Source organism: Oncorhynchus nerka, linkage group LG18, assembly GCF_034236695.1.
Source record: "Oncorhynchus nerka isolate Pitt River linkage group LG18, Oner_Uvic_2.0, whole genome shotgun sequence".
NCBI classification, from domain to species: Eukaryota; Metazoa; Chordata; class Actinopteri; order Salmoniformes; family Salmonidae; genus Oncorhynchus; species Oncorhynchus nerka.
Window position 1 is genome coordinate 47,823,251 of NC_088413.1, and position 12,811 is coordinate 47,836,061.

The 12,811-nt window shown below is 45.1% G+C and overlaps 1 protein-coding gene across 1 annotated transcript in view; it reads right to left on the minus strand.

Annotated features, from left to right (window-relative positions):
- kiaa0586 (KIAA0586 ortholog) overlaps window positions 1-12,811 on the minus strand; it is a 129,402-nt gene that overhangs the window by 1,381 nt on the left and 115,210 nt on the right.

Sequence of the window (12,811 nt, forward strand, 5' to 3'; positions counted from 1 at the left end):
GCAGTGTTTGGTAAGGTCAGTGGTGTTTGTACACAGAGAGATGTTCAGGCCTAAAAGGGCGAAGCACCACTAACGCAGAGCGACAGCTGAGCCTGTGGCGGTGAAGCTACTATAGGACCTATCTGCTAGGTGACTCACTCTGGGGCCAAGGCAGAGGTTCAGTGCTTAGTTTCCTTAAAGGCTGCTGAAAAATATTTTTGAACATAGATTTTTTTTTGTCTGTCTGCCACTAACCCGTTCAATGAGTGTCTGGGTTTGTGAAGAGTGAATTGTGTGGCTCAGTTGGTAGACCATGACGCTTTTCCAACGTCAGGATCGAGGGTCAATTCCCACTGTGGCCACCCATGAGAAAATGTATTTGAGGATGAAAAAGTCACTTTGGTTAAAAGCGTCTGTTAAATGGCATATACTATTATATTCTAAGGACCCCATGTTATTACGATATCTAAGGAAATTATTACAAACCAAGAGCTCTCTTACATGGCAACTCCACTTAGATCAAATACAGCCACATCACAGTTAGCCTGCGTCTGCTAAATACATACAGTACATGAGGGGGTTTGGCTTTGACATTCGAGTGCTTATAGTTGACATGACTCTATTGAAGGAGTAGTTCACTGTTTTACAGCGTGACGTTAGACGATTTCTCACCCTGAAAGTAGTCTATGGGGCTGGAGAAACTGTAATTCATGGTTCAGTTCTCTATATATAGCCATTACAAGCTTCAGCTGCCTTTAGCCACCACATGCTACAAATCGATGGAAGTAATGTGAGCATGTTTTTTTTTATGGCCAAATCACCTCCTGTTGTGTTCGTTTCATGTTCATTCATTCTGTGTTCCCGGTCCAAAATAACCGCCCCCATTATAGCTCATTATAAATCCATAATAATACATATATTATCACCTAATGTTGTGTTAGATCTTTTTATCAACTTAAGTTCCTGTGAACATTACAAGTGTTGAACTTCTATTTGCTATTTATGGCCTGTAAGGCCTCATTGACCTGAGCTCATACATGTGAAAACTGAACCATATTACAAAATGTATGTCTGAACACATTAAAGACCAACAGTAACAATAACAGTACTAACAATAACAAAAACATTAAAATGTTCACAATCTGTCAATCAATGGTATATACATTTTGTGTTGTTCTCATGCACATGTTGACAATACAGGCTGGTTGTTGCATGTGCCTGGCAAATATATGCACTGCGTTTATGGCACATAATGCTCGTTTTGACATCTCTTGGTGCACACAGATCACCCCTCTTCCTCTTGTCTCTTCTGTCTCTGCCGGCCGTAGATCTAGCTTCTGGCCCTTGTATATCTCTCACCAATCCAGCAGACGATGGTGTTGGAGGAAGGTGTTGGCGCCTTTGAGTGAGGGGTGCCACCATGGCTTTCCCCCAACTCTTCTAGGGATAGTCTCCTCTTGAAGAATTTCCCCTGTTTCCAGCCTGGAATCACCTCCATCCACACGTCAAGCTCGTTGTAGGCCGACACATCTAGGATGTTGAAGAACACCACCATGGGCCAACGTGCCGTCATCCTCTTACAAGAGTATGTGCCAGTAACCGGCAAAAGTGCAACAATCAGTAAATAAAATAATGAGTACATACAAGTGATAATTAGTAACATGAAAAATTGCATCAAAGCGTTGTTTTAACTTATCACATCCAAAACATATTTACATATTCAAATGACTAGAATTGACTCCATATTGTTCACAAACAACAACAGGACTCCGCATTTCACCAAACAACAACAGGTCTTATTTTTATGGTGCAGATAAAACAATCTGGTAATAGAAAAAAAAAGTACATGAGACTTGAAAGATAAAGAGTAGCACACCTTATCAAGGTTGTCAGCTCCTCTCTGTTCCTGTTGTAATCCAGGACAGCGCTGGGCTTCCTGTCCTCCCTGGTACTCACAGCGGCATCCCTGTGCAGAGTTGTCATCAGGAGCACATTCTTCTTTTTCTTCAGGCAGTAGGACACAAGTGTGTGTGTGTGTATCGGTGAAGATCCATTTAGAGGAAAAATGATCCCTGTCCTTGGTAGTGAGTAAGGCAGGAGGCAACTCAGACTTGTACCTTCTGACCCTCCCCACCATGGTCATTTTCTTTGGAGCAGCTCCTGACCAAGAGCATATGAGGTGAAGAAATTGTCACATGTTATGTTGTGCCCCTGGAAACCTGCAGTCATTTCCAGGACCACTCGCTTCCCCTGGTTCCTTTCGGGAACACCGTCAGCAGGTTTGCCTGGTTCCTTTCGAGAACACCGTCAGAAGGTTTGCCTGGTTCCTTTCGGGAACACCGTCAGAAGGTTTGCTTGGTTCCTTTCGAGAATACCGCCAGCAGGTTTCCAGCAGGTCAGCAGGTGTAAACCTACATGTTTCAGGCATAACTTGTCCTGGCATCACATATCTTTACTCCATATTTACACAGTTTGCTTGGCATGTACTGTTTGAATGGGCAGCGTCCCCTAAATGTGACCAGACGCTCATCCACTGTGATGTCTGGACTTGGTTTATAGATGAGTGGCAGGCGCTCCACCCACTAGCGCCAAACCTCTCTGATCGCTGCCAGCTTGCCTTGTTGACGGCAGCCTGGTCTTGTATCATGGTTGTCGAAACGAATCCCCCGAGACAACACCTGAAATGTCTGGAGTCCAATAGTGGCACAGGAAAATCCCCCGACCAGACTCTGGATCCCATAACCTGGTGATAATTTGTTTCTGGTTCTGTACAAACCGGACAAAATCAAGAGATCCACATATGCTTGGACGTCTGTCCGGTCTACCTCCTTCCAGTTGTCTTGGTAAATGCATCTCCCTTCCAAGTTGGTCATGTTTATCACTATCATTTCGATTGACTCTGTCAGGAACAGTTCGAAGCAGGATGTTATGTCATAAACCCGGGATATGGCGTATCTCATTGGCACTGGGGTCATCCTGATAACATTTTCAGCCAACCTCTCCTCTCAGGTGGGGATGAAGTCCAGGATAAATTCTTTGACCGGAATGTAACAACAACCTCAGCAGGGCCCTCTTCCTCATCGCTGGGTTGTTCCACATCGGTTGTCTCTTGGTCTGGATCATATTCTGTGATGTCTTCAACTTCTGACACTTCCTCCTCTAATGCATCTTCACTGTCAGTTTCCTGGCCTCTCTCCTCCTCACCAGTGTCAGGATCAAATATATGATCAAGAGCTTCACATACAGTATATCGTTTGGTCATTGTGCTGCCACAAAATGAATTGTGAGCAATGCCTCAAAAAAGCTTTATATACCAGAGCTGCTAGAAAAGTTCTATATATTGTTGAAACAATGTTGCGATTGTTTGTGAGAATGCCAACAGGTGTGGTCCCCATGTGGGAAAGATTCTATTGGGAAAAGATTCCCATGGGGGTTGCAATGGAAGCCAAGAAGGGAAGTGAGATGTGTGTGTGTGTGTGCTCAAACACACATGCATGTGGGGTCTGGGAGAGGAAGTGTGTCCATCTGATGAATGGGCATGTGCCTGAACTCAATTTTAAACACTAATTGTAGTCTCACACATTTACTTCTAATGACCGGAACACCACAGGTGTACAAAAGTTAAATAAAACACACCATATTTTATGAAAATGTGTGTTCAGATGCCCTGTGTGGACAAAGTCATGGAACCTTATGACAATCAGATTAAATTAACTACATTTTTCAGAGAGAAAACTTGTAAATCGGTCCAATTTGACCAGAACACAGCAGGAGGGTGAAGTAACATCAAACCACATATGGAGTTGATTTCAGATGATTTGGACATCATTTTTGTAAACATGCTCACATCTGTTCCATAGATTTTTAGCTAGCGGTTGCTAAAGTTTGAAATGGCTGTTTAAAGTAAACTGAACCATGAATCATAGTTTCTCCTGGTCCATAGACAACTTTCAGGGTAAGGAATCATCTAACATCAAGTAAAATAGTGAACTAGTCCTTTAACATTTATAAAAGTCTTGGATGGGTAAGGAGGAAACTGCTGAAAAGTCTGATATGGCCCTAAAGGAGACAACTAAAGTTCCATTGAATTGAATAGAGTCTTTCGCAGTCTAGATAAGCATACACTTTTACTCGTAGTGAGACAAACACCAATATAGTCTACAACCTTTGACCAGGGCTCATAGGGCTCAAAAGTAGTGCACTATTTGCGAATAAGGTGCCATTTGAGGCACTCTACACAGTGAGGTCCCAGTTCCCTGCGCTGACTGAGGCTGACAGGTTTGCTTATGCCAAGCCTCTGCCATATGGATGCACACAGATTGGTTGTGTTCTGCAACTCTGGGCTTGGAATTCACATGGGAGAGGCAGGCCACAGTGGCTCTCAGGGTTATCACTCAGTCAGATGGGGTATTTATAGTTCGAAAAGAGAAAGAGCATAACTAATATTGGCGGACTTAATTGAACCAACTGAAATATAGGTCTATAGGCCAATTCATTTCACATTACAGAATAGAACAGGAAATCATTACAAATACCTTTCATATTTGAATGAGGTTCTTACTTTGCTAAAGTCGAAACACAATCTGTCCCTAGAGTGGACCTTAAACGCATAGAGAGGTCAAGCATAACAATCAATATGGCAACAGTAGTCTTCAGCCTGAACCATGAAGGCAGCTCTCAATGAAGCTACCTACGCTTTGTCCGACCGTGCAGGCCAGCCAGGGGGAAGACAGCAGGCAATATTAAAGACATCACATTTAAACATGGTGGGTCTCGTGGGGTGAAAACTCTCCAAGGCCTAGATTCTCAAATTGACAGTGTATTTGCAAAAAATAAAAATAATAATAAATAAATAAAAGATTTGGAAGGGCCCGAACACAAGGATGTCCGTCTATGCTGAGTAGATAGGCCAAAATTCAGGCAGGTATCATTCCCTCCATGAGGGATAGTGAGAGCTAGAGAGAGGGGAAGAAGAGAGAGATAGAGAGAAGGGGAGAAAGAAAGAGAGAGCCCCGTGGCTAGCGAACACAACAGACGGCCTACACTACCTGGGGGGAGGTAAAAGACGAGTGGGAGTTGGAAAAGTACTGGAGGACAAAACTACTTTGAAGCCAAAAACACAAGTAAACAGCCCGTAGCTACAAAAGGCCCAAATAAGCTTGTTGGTGGAGGAAAAAGCCAATAAACGACATGTAATAAAATATATATGATACAATTATTCAAATCTTAAATGGGGACTCTTAAAGTTGGTGGAGAGAGTGAATTGAAAGGAAAAGAAAAGGGGTTTTGATATAATATTTTCCAGTATCATTGCCTCCTCAGAGAGACCGGCTGGGTCCCTCCCCTCCCCTGCAGCTGCTTGACTCTGGTCTGCGTCTCAAATGGAACCCTTTCCCCTATATAGTGCACTACTTTTGACCAGTAGATCACTAAATAGGGAACATGGTGCCATTTTGGACACAAGCTAGCTTTGGCCTTTCTGCTGCTGGGTTCTCCAGAGACCCACCGTGTTCTCATGGCTCCCAGAGCACTGCCAAGTGTTTGAAGTGTGAGGAGCAAAAAGGAATGATTTTACTTTCGATGTGGGCCTTCTTAACAAATATTCACAGCTGCATGAAAGATCGAAATTGTGCTGCCAAAACAATCAGATACATGGATACAGACAGACAGGCAGAGGCAGGCAGGCAGACATGCAGGTAGGTAGGGCAGAAAGGCAGCGCAGGCAGGCAGGGCAGAAAGGCAGCGCAGGCAGGCAGGGCAGAAAGGCAGAGCAGGTAGGCAGGGCAGAAAGGCAGCGCAGACAGGCAGGGCAGAAAGGCAGAGCAGGTAGGGCAGAAAGGCAGAGCAGGTAGGGCAGAAAGGCAGCGCAGGCAGGCAGGGCAGAAAGGCAGAGCAGGTAGGGCAGAAAGGCAGCGCAGGCAGGCAGGGCAGAAAGGCAGCGCAGACAGGCAGGGCAGAAAGGCAGCGCAGACAGGCAGGGCAGAAAGGCAGGCAGGGCAGAAAGGCAGAGCAGGTAGGGCAGAAAGGCAGAGCAGGCAGGCAGGGCAGAAAGGCAGAGCAGGCAGGCAGGGCAGAAAGGCAGGCAGGGCAGAAAGGCAGCGCAGACAGGCAGGGCAGAAAGGCAGCGCAGACAGGCAGGGCAGAAAGGCAGAGCAGGCAGGCAGGGCAGAAAGGCAGAGCAGGTAGGGCAGAAAGGCAGAGCATGCAGGCAGGGCAGAAAGGCAGAGCAGGCAGGCAGGGCAGAAAGGCAGAGCAGGTAGGGCAGAAAGGCAGAGCAGGCAGGCAGGGCAGAAAGGCAGAGCAGGCAGGTAGGGCAGAAAGGCAGAGCAGGCAGGCAGGGCAGAAAGGCAGAGCAAGCAGGCAGGCAGGGCAGAAAGGCAGAGCAGGCAGGTAGGGCAGAAAGGCAGAGCAGGCAGGCAGGGCAGAAAGGCAGAGCAGGCACACGTTGCTATGCAAAGACGAGCTCCAGTGTTCTCAGCTCAAGAACACATGTGGGAATTTGGGTCTGGGTGAAATATTTGGATTGTGATTACACAGCCCTAAATCTCCTATTTTCCAATTAAAAAGTGTTTGGAGAGCGGTGAAGGATTGATCAGATGTCACTACAAATATTACTCTCCAGTGTTCCAGTGTTGTTGATTCAACTCATCTTCCCAGAAATAAGATCTGTTTAAATGAGGTGTTCTTCTCTCATGCTTGAGAGCTGTGGTTGATCACATTTCAACTGAGAAAACGTTTTAATGGTTTGTTTGGATCATCAAATTGCTAGACAAAGACGGAATCCCCCCAAAATACAACTCTTCCCAAACATGGCATTATGCTAAAATATAGTGCACTATATAGGAAAAAGGGTTTCATTTGAGAAGCAACCATAGACTTAAACTGAACACCAAAATGTTTAATGTTCCAATGTAACGGACATAAGAACCATCAATCTCAGTATTGAAGGTTCTTCTTCAGCCCACATAACAATGTGTATGTCATTCATAGAAGTGGCTATTCACAACAACCTTGAGGCTTAAATAAGAGTGGCAATACCAAGTATATAGCAAGATGTCTGTATGCATCTCTACACCAGTCAACATGGAGATAGCCTTCACATACCAGGCAGAAGAAAAAGACGCTGAAACACACCAGCCACAGCTAGTGTGTGTTGTGTATCTCCACACAGCTAGTGAGTGTGTGTGTCTCTACACAGCTAGTGGGCTTGTGTTTGTGTATCTCTACACAGCTAGTGAGTGTGTGTGTGTGTGTGTGTGTGTGTGTGTGTATCTCTACACAGCTAGTGAGTGTGTGTGTGTGTGTGTGTGTTTCTCTACACAGCTACTGAGTGTGTGTGTGTATCTCTACACAGCTAGTGAGTGTGTGTGTATCTCTACACAGCTAGTGAGAGTGTGTGTATCTTTACACAGCTAGTGAGTGTGTGTGTGTATCTCTACACAGCGAGTGAGTATCTCTACACAGCGAGTGAGTGTGTGCGCGTGTGTGTGTATCTCTACACAGCTAGTGAGCGTGTGTTTGTGTATCTCTACACAGCTAGTGAGTGTGTGTGTGTGTATCTCTACACAGCTAGTGTGTGTGTGTGTGTGTCTCTACACAGCTAGTGAGTGTGTGTGTATGTGTGTCTCTACACAGCTAGTGGGCTTGTGTATCTCTACACAGCTAGTGGGTGTGCGTGTATCTACACAGCTAGTGAGTGTGTGTGTGTGTGTGTGTTTGTGTGTATCTCTACACAGCTAGTGAGTGTGTGTGTTTCACTACACAGCTAGTGAGTGTGTGTGTGTATCTCTACACAGCTAGTGAGTGTGTGCGCGTGTGTGTGTGTATCTCTACACAGCTAGTGAGTGTGTGTATCTCTACACAGCTAGTGAGCGTGTGTTTGTGTATCTCTACACAGCTAGTGAGTGTGTGTGTATCTCTACACAGCTAGTGAGCGTGTGTTTGTGTATCTCTACACAGCTAGCGAGTGTGTGCGCGTGTGTGTGTATCTCTACACAGCTAGTGAGCGTGTGTTTGTGTATCTCTACACAGCTAGTGAGTGTGTGTGTGTATCTCTACACAGCTAGCGAGTGTATGTGTGTATCTCTACACAGCTAGCGAGTGTATGTGTGTATCTCTACACAGCTAGCGAGTGTATGTGTGTATCTCTACACAGCTAGCGAGTGTATGTGTGTATCTCTACACAGCTAGCGAGTGTATGTGCATCTCTACACAGCTAGCGAGTGTATGTGTGTATCTCTACACAGCTAGCGAGTGTATGTGTGTATCTCTACACAGCTAGCGAGTGTATGTGTGTATCTCTACACAGCTAGCGAGTGTATGTGTGTATCTCTACACAGCTAGCGAGTGTATGTGTGTATCTCTACACAGCTAGCGAGTGTATGTGTGTATCTCTACACAGCTAGCGAGTGTATGTGTGTATCTCTACACAGCTAGTGAGAGTGTGTGTATCTTTACACAGCTAGTGAGTGTGTGTGTGTATCTCTACACAGCGAGTGAGTGTGTGTGTGTATCTCTACACAGCGAGTGAGTGTGTGCGCGTGTGTGTGTATCTCTACACAGCTAGTGAGCGTGTGTTTGTGTATCTCTACACAGCTAGTGAGTGTGTGTGTGTGTGTGTGTATCTCTACACAGCTAGTGTGTGTGTGTGTGTGTCTCTACACAGCTAGTGAGTGTGTGTGTATGTGTGTCTCTACACAGCTAGTGGGCTTGTGTATCTCTACACAGCTAGTGGGTGTGCGTGTATCTACACAGCTAGTGAGTGTGTGTGTGTGTGTGTGTTTGTGTGTATCTCTACACAGCTAGTGAGTGTGTGTGTGTTTCACTACACAGCTAGTGAGTGTGTGTGTGTATCTCTACACAGCTAGTGAGAGTGTGTGTATCTCTACACAGCTAGTGAGTGTGTGCGCGTGTGTGTGTGTATCTCTACACAGCTAGTGAGTGTGTGTGTATCTCTACACAGCTAGTGAGCGTGTGTTTGTGTATCTCTACACAGCTAGTGAGTGTATGTGTGTATCTCTACACTGCTAGTGAGTGTATGTGTGTATCTCTACACAGCTAGCGAGTGTATGTGTGTATCTCTACACAGCTAGCGAGTGTATGTGTGTATCTCTACACAGCTAGCGAGTGTATGTGTGTATCTCTACACAGCTAGCGAGTGGATGTGTGTATCTCTACACAGCTAGCGAGTGGATGTGTGTATCTCTACACAGCTAGCGAGTGTATGTGTGTATCTCTACACAGCTAGCGAGTGTATGTGTGTATCTCTACACAGCTAGCGAGTGTATGTGCATCTCTACACAGCTAGCGAGTGTATGTGTATCTCTACACAGCTAGCGAGTGTATGTGTATCTCTACACAGCTAGCGAGTGTATGTGTATCTCTTCACAGCTAGCGAGTGTATGTGTATCTCTACACAGCTAGTGTGTGTATGTGTATCTCTACACAGCTAGTGTGTGTATGTGTATCTCTACACAGCTAGTGAGTGTATGTGTATCTCTACACAGCTAGTGTGTGTATGTGTACCTCTACACAGCTAGTGTGTGTATGTGTACCTCTACACAGCTAGTGTGTGTATGTGTACCACTACACAGCTAGTGTGTGTATGTGTACCACTACACAGCTAGTGTGTGTATGTGTACCACTACACAGCTAGTGTGTGTATGTGTACCACTACACAGCTAGTGTGTGTGTGTGTACCACTACACAGCTAGTGTGTGTGTGTATCTCTATACAGCTAGTGAGTGTGTGTGTATCTCTACACAGCTAGTGAGTGTGTGTGTATCTCTACACAGCTAGTGAGTGTGTGTGTATCTCTACACAGCTAGTGAGTGTGTGTGTATCTCTACACAGCTAGTGAGTGTGTGTATCTCTACACAGCTAGTGAGTGTGTGTGTCTCTACACAGCTAGTGAGTGTGTGTGTATCTCTACACAGCTAGTGAGTGTGTGTGTATCTCTACACAGCTAGTGAGTGTGTGTGTATCTCTACACAGCTAGTGAGTGTGTGTGTATCTCTACACAGCTAGTGAGTGTATGTGTATCTCTACACAGCTAGTGTGTTTGTGTGTATCTCTACACAGCTAGTGAGTGTGTGTGTGTATCTCTACACAGCTAGTGAGTGTGTGTGTGTATCTCTACACAGCTAGTGAGTGTGTATGTGTATCTCTACACAGCTAGTGAGTGTATGTGTATCTCTACACAGCTAGTGAGTGTATGTGCGCAGTAATAAAACATGCTAGTAGTGGATGTTATGCTTCGGCTCTCTCTTAACCATGAGCAAAACTACCAATAAATAAAAAATTCATGATTCAGATGGTGTATTTGTTTTACCCTGTCGTCTTAGAAACACACAAAGCATGATGTGGTGTCAAATAGCACGGTTCCATTAAAGCCTATTGTTGGGGTGCTCTTGTGGTGCTTGTTCCAGCAGTGAAACTGACTAAAAGCACCATATTTTATTGATGCTGCTAGTAGCTGGTTCATCATGGTGTTATTCCAGAGTTGAGTTCCTCCAGGCAACCTCTGCTTTGTAACATGCTCCTTTTCCATATCCCCTCTAAACTATTAATGCAAGATAAGAGAGAGGACATCCTCTTTGTGAATGAGCCGAGACAAAGAAGTAGCTGGATGCATCCCAAATGGCACCCTGTTCCCTATATAGTGCACTACTATTGACCAGAGCCCTATGGAACCTGGTCAAAAAGAGTGCACTATAAAGGAAATTTAGGTATCTTGGAAATGAGCATGCTATCTTGGAAATGAGCTATTTATCATCCTTCCTGTCAAAGGCTGCTTGTGTCTGCTCAGTGCTTCCTGTCGTACTAGCAGGCCTAGGAGCCTACTATCTGCCACAGGAAATGCCCCGTAGTGGATGAAAGAGAGAGATGCAGGAGAGAGCGAGATGAAGAAAAAGCAGTAAATACTCTCCCCGTGCGCTGCCATCTATGTACCCGCCTTACATCCATTTAGCAACTCAAGGACATCTTTGAAGTCCATGTAATAAATATCGTAAATATTCTAATGAGTTCTGCTAACCTACATATCAAAGTTGTTAAACGGCCAGTCTCCCAAGTGAGGAAAGAGTGCAAGTCCCCTGACTTACGACCAGAAATGTCAGTGGAGAGCACAGCATTTATAGACTTTCAGAAGGGTGACAGTGATACTATCAACATAGCAAATATGAATTCCTGTGATGGATTACTCCATTGATCAGATGCTGGCTGTTGACACGCGGTTTAAAGCAGTCCCTGCTTGGTTTCATGTTGCTGTCAACGTAACATTTGGCTGTCTCTTCCTTTTTCAACCACAGGTGAACAGAAGCACAATCCCGTGACCTTTGCACGTCTTCCTTCTTCAACACAACTAGAACAACAACCGTGGAATGGTCGAGCAGCTTTTCCTGAGCAACGGGTCAGGTGAGGCTTTTGACTGACCCATATCTGTCATCACAGCTTGAAAAACTTTGAGTTGATTCTATCAAATGACACCTTGAGAAAATGAATGCTTGATTCACAACAGGTGTGACAACATAAGCGGAATGGTGACCCGAGAGGATATGTGGACCAGGTGCAGTGAGGTCAAAAGGTCAACCCTTGGACCGCGTCCCAAATGGCACCCTATTCCCTATATAGTGCACTACCTTTGACGAGGGCCCATGGAGAGGAAACGCTCACACACAGAGAGACCCAGGACAGGAAGGCTTTAGGAAGAGCACCAAAATAAATAACGTCTGAGTCAAGTCTGGCTGAATGGACGGGCTGCAAGAAAGCTAGATAGCTAGATTGTGAACGACGCACAAACACATCAGAGGAGAAAGGCGGTGTTCCTCTCTCAAAAAGGACACCTGCAAACACTTAAAAGGTTGTTCTCCAACCTCCTCTCAGTGAACCAGAGCTGAGAGACTACGCTCTCACCAAACTCACAATCCCCTGCCTCCCCTTGACTGACTGAGCCTCCCAAGGTTGACTGACTAACTGCAGAGGGTGTGGGACACTGACGTAAGAGCCTACTGGCAGTCCATTCCTGGAGGTAGAGGACTTCTGGAAAGTTCTTTCTCCTTCTCGTTTGATGTTTCAGTTTAATAGTTCTTGGAACCGATGATGGACATTGTTAAATGAGAGCCCTCGATGATAAACTGAACAATAAAACAAATGAACCTCATGGATTCATGTTGGAACCGTTGGAATGTTTTTGTTTGGTCTGAATATCTGAACTCAATAAATACATAAGGGAGGGAATTGACAAAGAGTTTGTGCACGCACTTAAGTATTTACATTTGATTCAAATCCCAGTCCTCAAAGGAGGCATGGGTGTGAATCACACCAGTGATAATGGGAAGGTTTCCACTATCTCAACATTTACAAAAACTGGATAAAAATGTATAGCCTAGTGAAAATAAATGTGTAACTCCATTCATTCTGTGTCAGGTCTGTTCTGAAAATCTGGCATTTCTTAAATGTGGAGATCGATAGCCACAACCCAACAAAGGGTATAAGAAGTGCAAACAGTGGATATTTTCAGAGAGGAGGCTATCTTTCTTGTTTTCCCTGCCTGATATTTCAGTGTTGAGAAAAAGAAAGAGGCTACAACTGACAACAGCTGGCTCTGCGGTGAGGCTGGAGGGAAAGTCAAAGCCATGGAAACCAGTGAACCCCTGACCTGGCTTACAGGCATGGCTGTCTTACGTAGAAAACACTCCTCTCCCTCTCATATCCACCGACAACACACACAACTTTACTCTCCACCGACAACAGCCTGGAGCCCAGCAGGAACAGTTGCTGCTAGGCGACCACTGCTCTTCATAGGGACGTATATCTTATCTGTATGGATGGA